The sequence below is a fragment of the Lactuca saligna genome, chromosome 7, assembly GCF_052625555.1.
Source record: "Lactuca saligna cultivar CGN05327 chromosome 7, ASM5262555v1, whole genome shotgun sequence".
NCBI classification, from domain to species: Eukaryota; Viridiplantae; Streptophyta; class Magnoliopsida; order Asterales; family Asteraceae; genus Lactuca; species Lactuca saligna.
In genome coordinates, this window is record NC_136423.1 from 124,135,334 (window position 1) to 124,151,189 (window position 15,856).

The 15,856-nt window shown below is 39.2% G+C and overlaps 1 pseudogene; it reads left to right on the top strand.

Annotated features, from left to right (window-relative positions):
• Nucleotides 1-3,633: 3,633 nt before the first annotated feature.
• On the top strand, nt 3,634-6,861 carry LOC145007205 (DNA mismatch repair protein MLH1-like; annotated as a pseudogene).
• Nucleotides 6,862-15,856: the final 8,995 nt, after the last annotated feature.

Sequence of the window (15,856 nt, forward strand, 5' to 3'; positions counted from 1 at the left end):
ACCAGACCACATCTCAAGCACGAAAAGGAAATAGGGTGGATAGACTTCCTAAGTCTTTTAAACATTTCTTATATAACTATACATATAGAGGCATGCAATTTATAATATAAAAGCATAAATAAGTTTTGTAAAACCTTTGAACATAATTATTATCTTAAGAAAAGATTGACTTCATGTCAATCTATAAAACGGTTTGAAGGCATGGGTTGGATAAAAAAAATTATTATAAGGAAACATTTGTTTGAATCACAATTGTAAATAAGTTTGAAATAAAACATACGGAGTAAAATGTGCAGTGTAATAAGGAGTTTTAAACATATAAAATGTTTATAAAAATCATTTGAAGGAAACTGTTCAGTAAAACGGCTAATGAATAGCCAATCATTTGAATGCTACTTATTAATCACATATGATTGATATAATAATTAGCATAATTATAATTGTATCCCCCCCCCCCCCCCCCATAAAACATTTAAAAACTGTTAAAACATTGATTAAGGGGTATGAACTCACCTGTTGTGGGTGATACGGATGAACTGAAGAGGTAGGACCGCTAGGTGTCAAGTGAAGTCTTGAACACACTCTATGATCCTAGTTAACATACAATTTCACATATATGTAACAAATTAGTCTATAAACAACTAATAAATAAGTCAAGACACCCTAGGACTGCAGGTACTATCTGAGGAGCAATATGATGAAATTTGGTATATCGATGGTGGATGCTCGCGTCACATGAATGGAAGGAAAGAAAAATTGAGATACTTTTGAAAGTTAGAGAATGTTGGGGTTGTAGAATTTGGAAATAATCAAAAGTGTAAATTCAAAGGCTATAAAAAAATTAATGAATAGGAAATTCATGATGAATCGTGTTGCTTATGTTGAAGGATTGAAGCATAATTTTATTAGTGTTTCGCAACTTGTTGTCGGAAAAGGTAATCAAGTTCTTTTTTATGAGGAAGGTAATACAATTTCAAACAATGAAATGGAGGAGGTTTTGCTAACCTCAAAACAAAAGGGAGACATGTCCACTATCGACATGAAACCAATTGTAGGTGTACCTTCTGTGTGCTTGATATCGAAAGCATCTTCAGATATTAGTTGGTTATGGCATCGAAGTTTTACTCATCTTAACTTCAAGAATTTAAATAAACTTTTTCTTAATGATATTATTCGTGGTTTACCTATTTTGAAATTTGACAATGATTCATTGTGTGCAACATGTGAACAGGGAAGTCAACATCGTCAAGGTCTTGTAATCATAATTGGATCAAAGATCATTGAACCATTGGAACTTCTTCACATTGACCTATGTGGACCTTCGACTATTGAGTCACTCAATAAGATGAAGTATATACTAGTTATTGATGATTGATTTTATCAAGAACATTTAATTGAGCTTGAAAAGAAAAGTTTGGATGATAAAAAGTGATAATGGAATAGAGTTCAAAAAAAGAATTATAGATTTGTTTATGACTGAACTAGGAATTTGACATAATTTTTCGTCTCCATACACACCACAACAAAATGGTGTAGTAGAAAGGAGAAGTTGTTCCTTATGTGAAGAAATGAGAACAATGTTCACATTCGCGAATCTGAATCTGTTAACGTTACCTAAAGCACACGTTAAATGTAACTGAAAATGTAACAGAAACGTTACTACCTTACCTAAGACCTGGTCTTGGCCTAAGAAAGCCAAGGTCAGGGATGCAAATTATTTATAATCACACGGTAAGAACATTCCATGTGATATTCTCATTCGCTTACAACCAATGAGAAGGCAATAAATAGCCCGAGTGATGCCCATAACTAATGTCACTTGATAGATAGTTAGCATGAGTAGCTCTCCCCGTGAGAGGAGGCCATGTTTCATGCTCACAAAGCACGGTACCCACGATCCGTTAGTAACATGTATAAATGATCTCTTCCACCTTGAAGGAGGGATCCATCCTCTCTCTCACAAAGTTTACCCTAAAATTACCTCACTCAGAAAAGACTAACTTGATCGTCGGAGTGACGTCCTGGGAGAACACTCGGTCGTCCTCTAATGATTCTCTAGTGATTGTGTTCTCAGGAAAGCACTCCAGTCGCATCCTTCATTTAGCATCCAAACCATCAGTCAACATGTCACAACATTTGGCACCATCCGGACGTATCCTCAGATTGATACAACCAATAGACAACACCGGTTCTCTCTATAAGAGGGATCTAAGCCCAAAAGTACTTGGAATGGCAGTAGAAGATCTATTCAAAACACACGAACCATCCTAGGTAATGATAACACAAATCCAATCATTCACGGTAAGAAGAGTAGAACCAGGCCACCAGATCAGTTTCCGACAATTGTCATTAGATATCTCACAAAATCAGATGAAGATATCAAATCCCAATTTGTTACAGACGAATCCATTTGACAGCACTTTGGTATTCACTATCTCTAATACCCGTGAGAGCAATGCACCTCACCATGCAGAAAGCAAGATTGAGGGACTCTCGAGAAACCTACTCAACATCAGTTTCTTGAGTGACGATCCCAGACCATCAAATTGGGATCCAGGAGACCCACTCCTTATATTAAGGTTCATTCATAACACAAAGGTCCACTGAACATACATTGACAATGGTAGTTGCTCTGATATACTCTATGAACACTGTTTCTGGCAACTACCTGATATGTGGAAGGAAGGGCTCTAACCCCCAACTGGTGGACCATTAGTAGGATTCACCGGCCATAGCTTGTGGCCACTAGGTACCGTTCGGATACCCTTAACGTTGGTCAGCCACGACGAAAGGGACCAAATCACAAGGACAGTCGAATTCTCTGTGATCCGATACCCAACATAACACTACTTTCTACTTGGGTGATCAGCAATTCCATAACTACATCTCGTACCATCGGTGGTATAGAGGATCATTAAATTCAGCACACGCCAGCAATCAACAATGATCCTCGCCACAAGCAGCAGAGCATAGCATTTCCACCAAATCATAATCACCCCATAACTCGTGCGCATACAAAAGAAGTCTAAGGAGGGAAGTTCCACCGAGCAACACTAGATAAATATGGAGTATCCAGAGCATCTCGTGCGAATTGGCGCTCACCTAATAGACGAAACTAAGGCACGTCTAGTGGCGCTCCTGAGGCAATACTACACCGTTTTTTCCTAGAAGCCAATGGATCTGACAGGCTTCGATCGACAGGTCATATAACACAGCCTCAATATTGCACCCAGGAGTAACCTTGTGAAGCAAAAGAAGCGAGGATAGGCGGAAGACCGTAATAGCCGACCTAGTGAGTGTTGTCATACTCAGGGAAGTAATGTTCCCAACATGGATAGCAAATCCGATCATGGTATGGAAAGACAATGGGGCATGGCGAATGTGCATAGATTATTCACATCTCAACAACACCTGTCTAAAGGATTGCTATCCTCTCTCGGAGATCGATCAGAAAGTCCACTCGCTTGAAGGTTCCCAACTCAAATGTTTTCTCGATGCATATAAGGGCTATCACCAGGTGCAAATGAAGCGAGAAGAGGAAGCAAAAACAACCTTCCATACCGAACAGGGCACCTTCTGCTATGATAAAATGTCATTTGGGCTCCAAATATTGGCGCTACTTACCAGAGATTGATGGACAACGTATTCACCAATCGGATTGGTCAGAATATCGAAGTCTACGTCGACGATATGGTAATTAAAAGCCACAACGAAGAGATGATACTCCAAGATGTGGAAGAAACCTTCAAATCGCTAGCTAAAGTGCAGATGAAGTTAAATCCGGCTAAGTGTACTTTCAGAGTCGATGAGGGACAATTCCATGGTTATCAGGTATCCAGGGAAGGGATTCTACCCAATCCCACCAAATTACAAGAGTTCCACAAATCAAAAAGTCCCCACAACCTTAAAGGAGTATAGGAAATCAACGGTAGGTTAACGGTGCTTAGAAGATTCATTTCCAAATCTACAGAAAAGGCGCTTCCTTTGTACCAAAAACTCAAAGGATGCTTAGACAAAAAGCAATTCAAATGGATCGTAGAATCGAACATAGCCTTGCAAAAATTAAAAGATGCACTGCAACAACTCCTAGCTCTCACCTCCCCGCTCCCGGGAGAGATGTTATAGATTTACTTAGCAGCATCTGAGGAGGCTATCTCTTTTGTGTTAGTAGTGGAAAGGGAAGGCAAGCAAATCCCAATTCACTTAGAGGCCTGAAGGAAATTACATGGCCCTGGTCTACGTAGTTAGACATCTACGGAGATATTTTCAAGCCCACAAGGTGGAGGTTATGACCAGTTACCCAATAAAACCAGTGTTGCTAAGGCCGGAAAAGTCTGGACACCTAGCCAAGTAGACCATAGAGTTAGGCGAACATGACATCCAATACCTATCCAGAACCAACATCAAAGCCCATGCCCTTGCTGACTTCTAGGTTGAAATCCCAGATGCCATCAAGCGATTGCCAACGACAATCTCTGTCGACCCACTAGAGCTTGAGGTTGGAAAAAACTTTGGAAGTTGTACACCGATGGCGCAGCAAGCAAAGAAGGATCAGGTGCAGGATTGATCCTCCAAAGCCCCAAAGGCACTACAAGAAAAAGAACCTTGTACGACGCACAAACCACGACACTCAGTGATTTATGTTACGCAAAAGAGAGTGACATTGAAAAAGTATTATCTCTTCAAAAAATTTAAGGATTTAGGTCACGCATTATTGCGTGCCCTTAAATTAGTGTCTAATGTAAAAAAATTAAAAACATGGAGGGAGCTTTATCTAAAATGAGCGTCTTCTATGAATGTCGTTTTATATATTTTTTTTAGAAACGCGCGTCTCTCTTTTCCTCCTAGAGGGAAAATGAAATCCCCAAAAATTTTAAACACCGCTTTCTTCTTCTACATTCATTTCGATCTGTTCTCTAATATATGTCTCCATCGTCTCCGCCCCTTACCCACCCCCGACTCTTCAGGCCGGCACGACGATGATACTATCTCCACTGCCTTCAACATGTTCTCAAAATAAAATTTCTCCATGAGAATCACCGTCTTGCCATCTGATGCCGCCCTAATCAACATATGGAATCCGTCTTTCATGAATCTGTTATTGTGTGCGGCGGATTTTATGGAGACTGCAACTCCTCGAAGATTTAGGGTTTTGATCGGTGTTATTCTCGATGATTCTCAACGAAGTGATTCAGGCATCATTCCTCTCTCATAACGATTTAGGGTTTTTTGGTACAAGGTATCGACTAGTCTTTTTTCAGACACCAATGACTTAGGGTTTTTCATAAAACATGTATATGTGCACTTCGATTGCTCCAATGGCGAATCCATAATTCTGATATTCTTGAAAGATTCCACCTGAACGAACCCGGTTAGGGGGAATGCAAATTCTGTGAGAAGGTAATCTCAAATCTGATATTCTTGAAATCTCCATGAACTTATAATCTTTTTTGCTCACCAAGTCTTTTTTTTTTAAATTATTGCACAGCCTGTTCACTGTGGAAATGTTGCTTCAAAGTATCTTCACGAATGTATTGATTTGGGAGGAATATCAAGTATAAAATGCATAAGAGCAAGGGGAACACAAGCCCTAACACCAATGCAGGCAATCAATTATCTATTTCAATCTTTTTTTCTAATCATTTGCTGATCGATTCCTTTTACTAATAAATTATATCTGCTAATGCAGAGCAACCCAACTGACATTCCTAATGGCTTCATTCCATTTTCCGCAACTTGGCATTCATATGTGATTAGTAATCGAAAAAATGAGAATTCCATGGTAATGAGCTTCATTGACAGGTGAATTTTGATCTTACTAAATCTATGTTATTATGTGACATTACTCCCCTTTTGATTAGATGATGTGTGTGTTTTTACCAGATTGAGAATTTATTTTATAACATGATTGCACGAAGGAAAACTCTCCAGAACTCTGCTGATGATTATCCAAAAATTGTTGACCTACTTTGTCGGTTTGCCATTCATCATAAAAATGTGAGCTTCTCCTGCTGAAGGGTGAGTAGTTTAACTAATTGTTTTGCATGCATCTGAAACTAATAACTGTTTGTTCCATAATTTTGGGAGGCATACTGCATACATTTTTTAATATTGGTTTTAATGTCTTGTACATATCCACTATCTGATTCTTAGCATGGAGCTGGTGCAACCGATGTTCACTCAGTCGCTATGTCTACAAGGTTGGATGCAATCATATCTATGTATGGAGTCTCAATTGCTCGCAGTCTGATGAAGATAGAGGCTACCTTCAGATGCTAATCCATCTACTTCAGTTTTTGAAATGGATGGCTTTATATCCAACTCTAGTTACCCTACAAAGAAGACTACCATGGTTCTCTTCATCAATGGTATGTGTTATGTATCACACAACTTTGAGAAACCATCAAAACCCTTCTCCTCTAAATTTGAGAAACTACACACAAGTAACACAAAAAAAAGTGAATATGCCCTAGCACTTATTTCTTTAGTGTGGTTGAGTGATAATTGACACCCTTGAACTTCTGAATTTTGACTTGTGCAAGTTTATTGACATTCTTCCTGATATTTTGGTTCTTATTATAACCTAACTTTTCCTCACTTTTTCACAGAAGGATTAGTCGAATGTACTGCTCTGAAGAGGGAAATTGAAATCATCTATGCTGCAACTTTACCCAAAGCATCAAAACCTTTCATATATATGTCACTTATCTTGCCTCCCGAGCATGTTGATGTTAACGTGCATCCCACAAAGAGAGAGGTAATGATGTTTCTTGCATGATTTCTGTATTATTTCTTCTTGACTTATCCAAAGTGCTTTTTTAATTTTACCACTTTAAAAATGTGTAACAGACCAATGCATGAAAGACAAAATGAATGAGGTTTGTATACTTAGGGTTTTCCGGATGTGATGAATACATCCTTAGTTACTCTAAACTTGAGCTTATAAATTTTTACAAGAGATTCATATGTGGGATGTTGAAGGGTTATGGGAAAAACCTATGAGATATAAGGGCCATAGGCAACATAAATATGTCATTCGTTCTTGCTTTGGTGGGGTCAATAGCACCTTTATTTCCAGTGGCAGCGAAATTCACAGGTATATATAAATACCTGTGAATTTACCTAACTATCCCTAACTTTCATCAGCTCATTATCCTTAAGTTTATTCTCTGATAATTGTGAGAGCAGGTATATATCTGGAATCGAAGTGGTTGTGATAGCAGGTATATATCAAGTCAGAACATCTTTTTCATTTCTGAATGTGTTGTTGACTTATTTTGGTTCTTGTGCTCTTCTCACGTAGTTAATTGATTTAGATGTAGTAGTTCGTGTATGACCAGGAGGGCTGCTCCTATATTGAATCCACACCTCTTCATTATATTAGATGGATATGACAGACTCGAATCCAAAACATTCAACCTAAATTAAAATGTTCAGAATCAAATTATTAGTTAAGAATGTTGAATTAGATTATGCTTCAATAAATTTTAATGTCATCTTTTCAAGTTCCAGCTACAAGTAGCAAAGGAGCTGGACCTTCTATGTTAGAAGGGCAAAGTGGCTATGGTTCAACCATGCAAGACTCACCAGAATTCACATCTGGAGACTACCATGCAACTACCCAAAAGTATGGCCATAAAGGGGAAAATATGCTAATTTTTGATTTTTTATAATCATTAGATGGCGATAATGGTTAACTTTCTTCTTGCAGAATTCTAGAAGGTTCTTTTTTTATACTTTTTTACTGTCTGTACACTCTGAGATCTTTTAACACACCATTTACTATGAACTTTAGGTCTACTTTAACAACTTCTTTCTTTAAAGTGGAGTGAACCTGAATTAGTTGAAGTTATTGGGCACTATTCAGGGAAACCGGGTTTTTCAAGATTTTAATATTAAAAGGGAAGCAGGGGGGTTCATTTAGTCATGTTTCAAGGGAAGTGATAGTTGAGGTTTAAATAACTACCTTGAGATTCATCTATTATGGACTGGAAAAGGGACTTGTGTACCTACTCAAGGAGATTTTGGACCTTTTATCTCATAAATCAGTGCTACACCAAGTAAAATTCTTTCATGAAATTTTTTTTTCTTAAATTTTTGCTCTTGATTGACAAAATGAAAAGACAACCCCCTTTACTTTTGTTTTACAAATTCCGTCCCTACCGTGAGCAACAATCCACCTTTTAACAACAAGAAGAGTAATATTGGTTTGATTATATGGATTTTGGTTCCAGTTGTAGTTGTGAGCTTTCAAATGACTTTAGTCCTGCAAATAAGCTACTAAGCTCAGGAAGGGTGATTTTGGACCTGTTTACAAGGTACTTCTATACTCTTTTTTTTAATCAAGAATTTAATTTTTCCTTTTCAAACTCGAATGGAATGGAATGGAATGACAAAAGAATGGAACAGACAAGGCCAAAATTTTCTTTGAGATTGTGAAAGACCCCTTCATTCTTTTTGAGATCCCTTCATTCTCTTTGAGATGAAGCATTTTTTGACAGATCAGCGGGAAAGTAGCTTTAGTCACCGGTGAAAGTTTGCTAAATTGGTTTGTAAATTGTAATTCAATTCTCCATCTTCAATGTTTACATGTTTTTGATTAGGTTCAACACTTATAGGTTCTAAGAAGATATATAAAGATATACACAGAACTTCGTTCACCTATGGAGAAAGATGAAATCATATTTGAGGTAACAATTTATAAAAATTTAGGATTTAAGTAAAAAAGAACTAGATGATTGATGAATAGTATGGTGGGTGGGTGTATAACTGTTGTTTTATGAAGTTACACGACAAAAAGATTCTAAGTATTATGGAATACAATTTTATCTACATGCTTTGAGTTATAAGAATAAATAGTAATTATCTTTTGGATCCCCTTAAAAGTTGTCTCAAGGTAACATAACATATCTATTTATTGTTGGAGTCTTTATATACTAAGTACATGCAATCAGAATATTACCACCTTTATATGTAGTGTGTATTTAAATAGTGATTTGTATGATCTTGTAGGACCTAGATGCGTTCACTACAGCTATTGTTGTGAGTATTGCCTTCTCTTTCATTCCTGCTTCGTTAGTTGTTGCTATTATGAAGGTAGGCCACTCTCCGGTTGTATTTTTCACATAATTGACAAGGAGTTGTTGTATCTATTCAGACTAGGCTTAGAGTAATGGTTGCAAGAGATGAGTTCAGAAGAAGAAGAAACAAGGCTGCAACTATAGTTCAAGTACTATGGATGAATTATGTTTGTAACGTATTTAAGAAAAAGATTAGAAACAAGGGTGAATTTGTACAGATTAGTTAGCTACTTGCAGGTTGATCTTGAATAAGCAAAGGGGAAATGGATTGTATTTTTTTGTATCTAATTCGTTTTTAAATTTTTGTTACAACTTCTATTGATTTGTTTTATCTTTCCATGGAACGATTATTTGTATGACATTAAATTTATGCAATGGATTCTATTTTTTGTATATGATATTTTATTTTCTATTATGAAACATTAAATACATATTTAATTTGAAAATAAATAAATCTATAAATATTATTTTTTTAAACATTTAAAATTATGATAAGCAAAAATGTGTGTCATCTTCATTTATGACCTGGCCTTTCTTGACAGGGGCTTTCTTGATGCGCATTGTGTGTCATTAACACGCGCGTCATAAGTTTACGACACACGAATGCGTGTCGTCTTCCTTTATGACAGGGCCTTCATTGATACGCATTGCGTGTCGTAAATGCGCGTCGTAATTGCGCGTCGTAAATGCGCGTCGTCTATAGATGACGCGCAAAAGCGCGTCATCTCTCTTTATGACAGGGCCTTCCTTGATGCGCATTTGCGCGTCGTCTGAGCCTTTTACGACGCGCAATGAGCGTCGTAAAAGGCTATTTTTCTAGTAGTGAGGCGAAGAGATCACCTACACATTGTGGTTTGAATTTCAAGCATCTAACAACGAAGCAGTGTACAAGGCACTCCTTGCAAGAGTAAGGCTAGCCAAGGAGGTCGGTGCAAAACAACTAGAAACTCTCAGTTACTCGATGCTTGTTACAAACCAAATCAACGGAGTATACGAGGTAAAGGAGCCTAGGATGTAGAAATACCTAGACACGGCCCGTAGTTTAGCCAGAACGTTCAAATGTTTTTCAATACAACAAATATTTTTGGGGGAAAAATGCAAGGACAAACGCCCTTAGCAAGCTGGCATCTACCTCACACGATCATCTCACAAAGAAAGTGTTGGTCAAAGTACTCCCCGAAAGGAGTATTGATAACCAAACGGTTAATACCATATCAACTCCTCCAGAATGGACAAAACCATTCGTCGATTACCTGCACCATGGCATGCTTCCAGACGATCCACTGGAGGCGAGGAAAGTCTAAATCAAAGCACCACATTTCGCCATAAGGGATAACCAGTTGTACCGGAGAGGATATTTAAGCCCATGGCTTACGTTCATCTCTAAGATAGAGGGGTAGAAGTTTCTCAAAGAAAGCCATTCTAGGGACACAATAGCATATGAAGGCACTCACGCACTCACATGAAAGATACTCTGCTTAGGAGTATACAGGTCGGATGTATACAACCACGAAGCAGCCTTAACCAAGAAGTGAAAGGAATGCCAAGCATTCAAACCTTGCCAAAACCAACTAGTCATGCCATTGACTAGCATCACTAGCCCCTGGCCCTTCCACCAATAGGGGGTCAATATAGTGGGACCATTCCTGCTGGCGCTGGGAGGCATAAAGTTTTTACTGGTAGTTGTGGACTATTTCACCAAGTGGATAGAGACAGACCCACTGGCCACTGTCTCTGGCAAGTCGATGATACAGTTCATGAAAAATAACATCTTGGCTCACTTTGGAACCCCTAGGATCCTCATAATTGATAATGACACCCAGTTAGAAGGAAGTCCCTTCAAGGAATGGTGTGAAGACAAGAAAATCCATCGCCAGTTCACTTCAGTAGCTCATCCTTATGCCAACGGACAGACAGAAATATCCAACAAAACTATAGTCAATGTTTTAGAGAAATAACTACTTAGATCAAAGTTTGCTTGCGTGGATGAGCTCCCGACAGCGTTATGGTCCTATCGTACCACAACAAGGTCAAGCATGAGGGAAATTCCTTTCAGTCTAACGTATGGGGAGGAAGCGGTCCTCCTATTAGAAATAATTGATGGCTCCTTACGGACAGGGAGTTTCAAGGAAGTAGCCAACAAGGAAGAGAGACGCCAAAACCTGGATATGATTGATGAGAAATGAAAGGTAGCACATATAAAGTCATAGTGGCACATAAGGATGGGTGCCTATATTCTAAAAGCTCAAGATGGGCATGCCATTCCAAGCACGTGGAATGCACAGAGCCTGCACCACTTCTACTCTTAAAACAAGCGCTAAAGGTAGCCCCAATGCTAGCTAACGCATTGTGTGTTCATTTTAGTATGTAAATGTAATCGGCATAAATTTCTTTATTATTTTCAGTCGATATCTCGCTCTAAGGAAAACTAGAGTTAATAAGAAATGGCAATTCAAATGCTCCTTATATCCAAATCTAAAGAGGCTGTGTACGTTTACCATGTAACAACAATGACTGCTCATCCAACGTCACATGAGCGAAATCGTTACAAGGAGGCAGCCAGGGAGTTTATATTAGAAAGGTTCATAACCTTCCTCCTAAAACATTTTCATCAATTAAAGAACATGTGACATGAGTGTCAAAGGGTCATAACCTTCCACGAATAAAAGTAAACAAAATTGGGTGAGCCTCAAGATAACGATCTTGGCTACACCCCGGGTCTTTAAGCATCATATTAGAACAAATTTTTAAAAGATCAGCTTCAGTAAAGTAAAAATAGTTCACTAGCAAGAGAACTCTGACCAAGGGTGTAAGCAAACCCTGAGTAAATACCATGTAATGGCCAACATAAACCATACATGAAGCAAAAAAAAAGTACACAAAATTAGGTGTGCCTTAAGATCACGATCTTAGCTACACCCCGGGTCTTTAAGTAGCATATTAGAACAAATCTCTCAAAGACCAGCTTTAGTAAAGCAAAAAGAATTCACTAGCAAGAGAATTCTTACCAGGGGTGTAAGCAAACCCTGAGAAAATACCATGTAAAGGCCAACACAAGCCATACATGAAGCAAATAAGAGAATATGTGTGGTAATAGCAAGCATTCATACCCACAGATACAAATTAAATATTATCAACATCGTTGGACTCCTGGACTTTCAAGTTGCCCCATGGGGCACTAAACACAAAATATAAAGCAAGAAATAGAGAAAATTGTTCAAAAAAGTTACATCAAAGCAAGCCAAACAAAAAAAACCTACTTAACAACAGAGGTGTTATCATCACCGGGGGAAGATTCCTCATTTCGAGACTCCTAGCGGAGATTTCGAAGCCCAACCACATCCAGGGCGCCCAAGCGAAGATAGCCAGAAATTTTCGTCTTCGTAAAAGTCACTAGGGCGTCTTTTATCTCTTGAGTCTTAGCCGCCACATTCTCCTCCGACTTCGGGTTGACCTCCTAGGCGGACACTTGCTCCCAGACTATCTTCTTACCCTGCTCCATACCTACAGCAATACAAGCTTATTTCACAAGAACCAATCCCTAGAGGAATTGTGGACTTTCAATCAACCTATCCACAATCCGACCGAGACCATCACTAAGGATCCAAGGAATATCCCTCTCCAACACTCCCTTTACAACATTTTCGGTTACCAGATCAACCTCTAGCTCCACCACCTGCTTGCTCAGACTGGTGTTCTCCAAAGAAAAGACCCCCACATGATCGTTTAGGTCCTTTACCTCTTCCCCTAGTTTCGCTGCCTAATCTGCCAAACTTGCCCTCTCAAGTAACACCACCTCCTGCCTTTCCCTCAAGTCGCTCTTATCGACCTTCAATTCTTCACATTCAACACCCCTCCTGTCCAAATCGGACTAGAGGGCCTCTATCTCAGAGATACGTTTGGCAACTGTAACTAAATAAGATGACACTTGGGCAATAGAATAACGCAAGCTATCAACCATATGCTCATCATACAAGACACGTAGGGCCTTAGTCATGGTAGGAGGAAATGCGTGCTGACACCAATCGAGAGCGATGTCATGATCGGAGACAAGATCCTGGGCAGTTAGTCCCCAAGCTGGCTTATAAGCATCCCCATGAGAGCCCATTAGCAGGGGTGGTTGTGTTCTTACCCAAAGAGATGGAGGCAAACCGTCAGGAGGCGAAGACTAAGTTTTTATCCTAATTCCTTCGATTTTGGGATTAGGGCTAGTTTTCTCGGTGCTTCCTTCTCCTGTATGATGGGGCAGTTCAATCGCCCCGATTTGTGCCCCTCCAGCAGTTTCAGAGGACCTACATCGGGGGCACGATTGGAATCTTTAGAACCCCCAAGTAAGAGACTCAAATTATGTTTCTTACGTAGAGGGCGCTCGGTGCTAGCTGCCTCAGCTTGGCCGCTAGAAGAAGCTTCCAAGAGTGCAAAAGGCCTCTTAACTCGGTGAAGACTCCTTGGGGACCCAGATGGTATAGGATTCTTCTAAGGAGTACCAATGACGATAACATCCTATAGGTCTAGATCCTCACTAGCATCGATAGCACCGTCAGAATCGGCAGTCGTCGTAAGCTATTGGCCAAAAAAAGGAGGTGGAAGAGCCTTCACCAGGTCAACATCACAAACCTAAAGCTCACCATCAAACAGACCCCAAAGATCTTTCTCTACAGAAACAGTCTCCTCTACACCTGGTAAAAACAAGAAACAATGTCGGTTTATCCAAAGCACCGTTTTGAACATAACTTGCTAATCCTTTCATATAAAGGGGGGAGGGGGGGGAGGAAAAGTAAAATAAATTCCCTCTTTCTCAACAAAGAATTCATGGATATTCCCACGAGCTCTCCAAGCAGCACTTATCCCGCCAGCGGTCAAAAACCAGTGAAGCTAATCTTCACTGGTGATGCTAATTTTCTCCAAGGCATCAACCAGCTCCTAGTCAGCGCCAAACAACACAGGGGCATGATCGACGTACACCTTATTCCTTGGATAACTGAGTACCATGAGATATTTGTTCACCCATAAGAATTTATATTTCCAAATTTTCTTTGATTTCTTATTTTGGATAAGAATAGGGACTCCCCGTCGGCGGGAACGGGTTTGGATCCCTGACTGGGTAGAGGCATTAAAAAAGTGCTTGAAAGCAGGAACGGTCGGCAAGCGGCCCAAATAACAACAAAGGAGTTCAAGGCCTACTATCTTGTATATAGTGATAGGGGTCAACTCTCTTACTGAAAACCCGTACTCCTGAATGATCAAGTTGAAGAAATTAGTGGTAAGCAAGTGCAAACCCGCCTCGAACAGGGCGATTGAGATCCTGAATTTACCCTCATGAGGATTGTACAAAGAAGCATAAGAAAAAGGGATCTACACCCCATGTTCAAAAACAAACCTTAACCGGAATTGGAAAGATTCCTACTCTTCGTCAGTGAAATTCCTTCCCAAAGTGCGAGAAGTAGCCATGGAAGGATTTAGAGGAAGAAACGAAAAGTTTTCTTTCTAAAAGAAATGTAAACGAAGTAAGGTAGAAGGTGAGGAAGATGTGCCAGGGAAGGCGGAAATTTAAACACAAAGAAAGGGGCAGCGAACCGTCTTTATGATGAAACCGCCGATCAACGACAAATTCGCCATGCCACCAGCATAAGCTGTCAATAGCAGTCCGCACGTATCTGTGAATAGACCAGAACAACTCCGCTACGTAACGAACACAAAATCCTACTAGTCTAAGGGACTTGTTAATGTTACCTAACGAACATGTTAAATGTAACAGAAACATTACTACCTTAGCAAAGACCCGGTCTTGGCCGAAGTGAGCCAAGGTCAAGGCTGCAACTTATTTCTCATCACACGGTAAGAACATTCTATGTGGTCTTCTTATTCACTCACAACCAATGAGAAGGTAACAAATAGCCCAGGTGACGCCCATAAGTGACGTCACCTGATAGTTAGTTAGCGTGGATAGCTCTCCTGGTGAGAGGAGGCCACGTTTCATGCTCACGAGGCACGGTCCACACGATCCGTTAGTAACATGTACAAAAGGATCTCTTCCATCTCGAGGGAGGGATCCATCCTCTCTCTCAAAAACTTTACCCTAAAATTGACTCTCTCATTAAATACTAACTTGATCGTCGAAGTAACGTCCCAAGAGAACACCCGGCCTTCGTCTAACGATTCTTTTGTGATTGTGTTCTCAGGAAAGAACTCGATTCGGATCCTTCATTCAACATCCAAACCATCTGTGAACATGTCACAACAGCCTCAATACTTCTAGGCTGAAGTTTTTTCGACTTCTTGCTTTATACAAAATCGTTCTTTTATTCATCGTTGTTTCAATATAACATCCTATGAGATAATAAATAAAAGGAAAGCTAATGTTAAATTTTCCCATGTTTTTGGGTGCAGATGTTTTATCATGAATCTCAAGAATAATCTTTCCAATTTTTAGACGAAAGCTGATGAGGCTATTGTCCAGGGATATTCTCATAATTCTATAGCCTATAAGGTGTTGAATAAGCGAACTAGGAATATTGAAGAAACTTTTATTCTCATATTTGATGACTATTATGTCAAGAGAACTGAACAAACATTCATTCAAAAACCAATAATTTCTAAAGCTAATGATGAGTCTATGAAAATGTCTACATTTGATGTTGATCTCAATTCAATTTTTGGTATTCCTGAGAGAGAAATTTATGATGAGATCATTATTGAAGATAATCAAATTCCTGAGGCATTGAAACATTCTGATGATTCGACAATTTCAGTTGAAGAAAATGATGCACATTCTA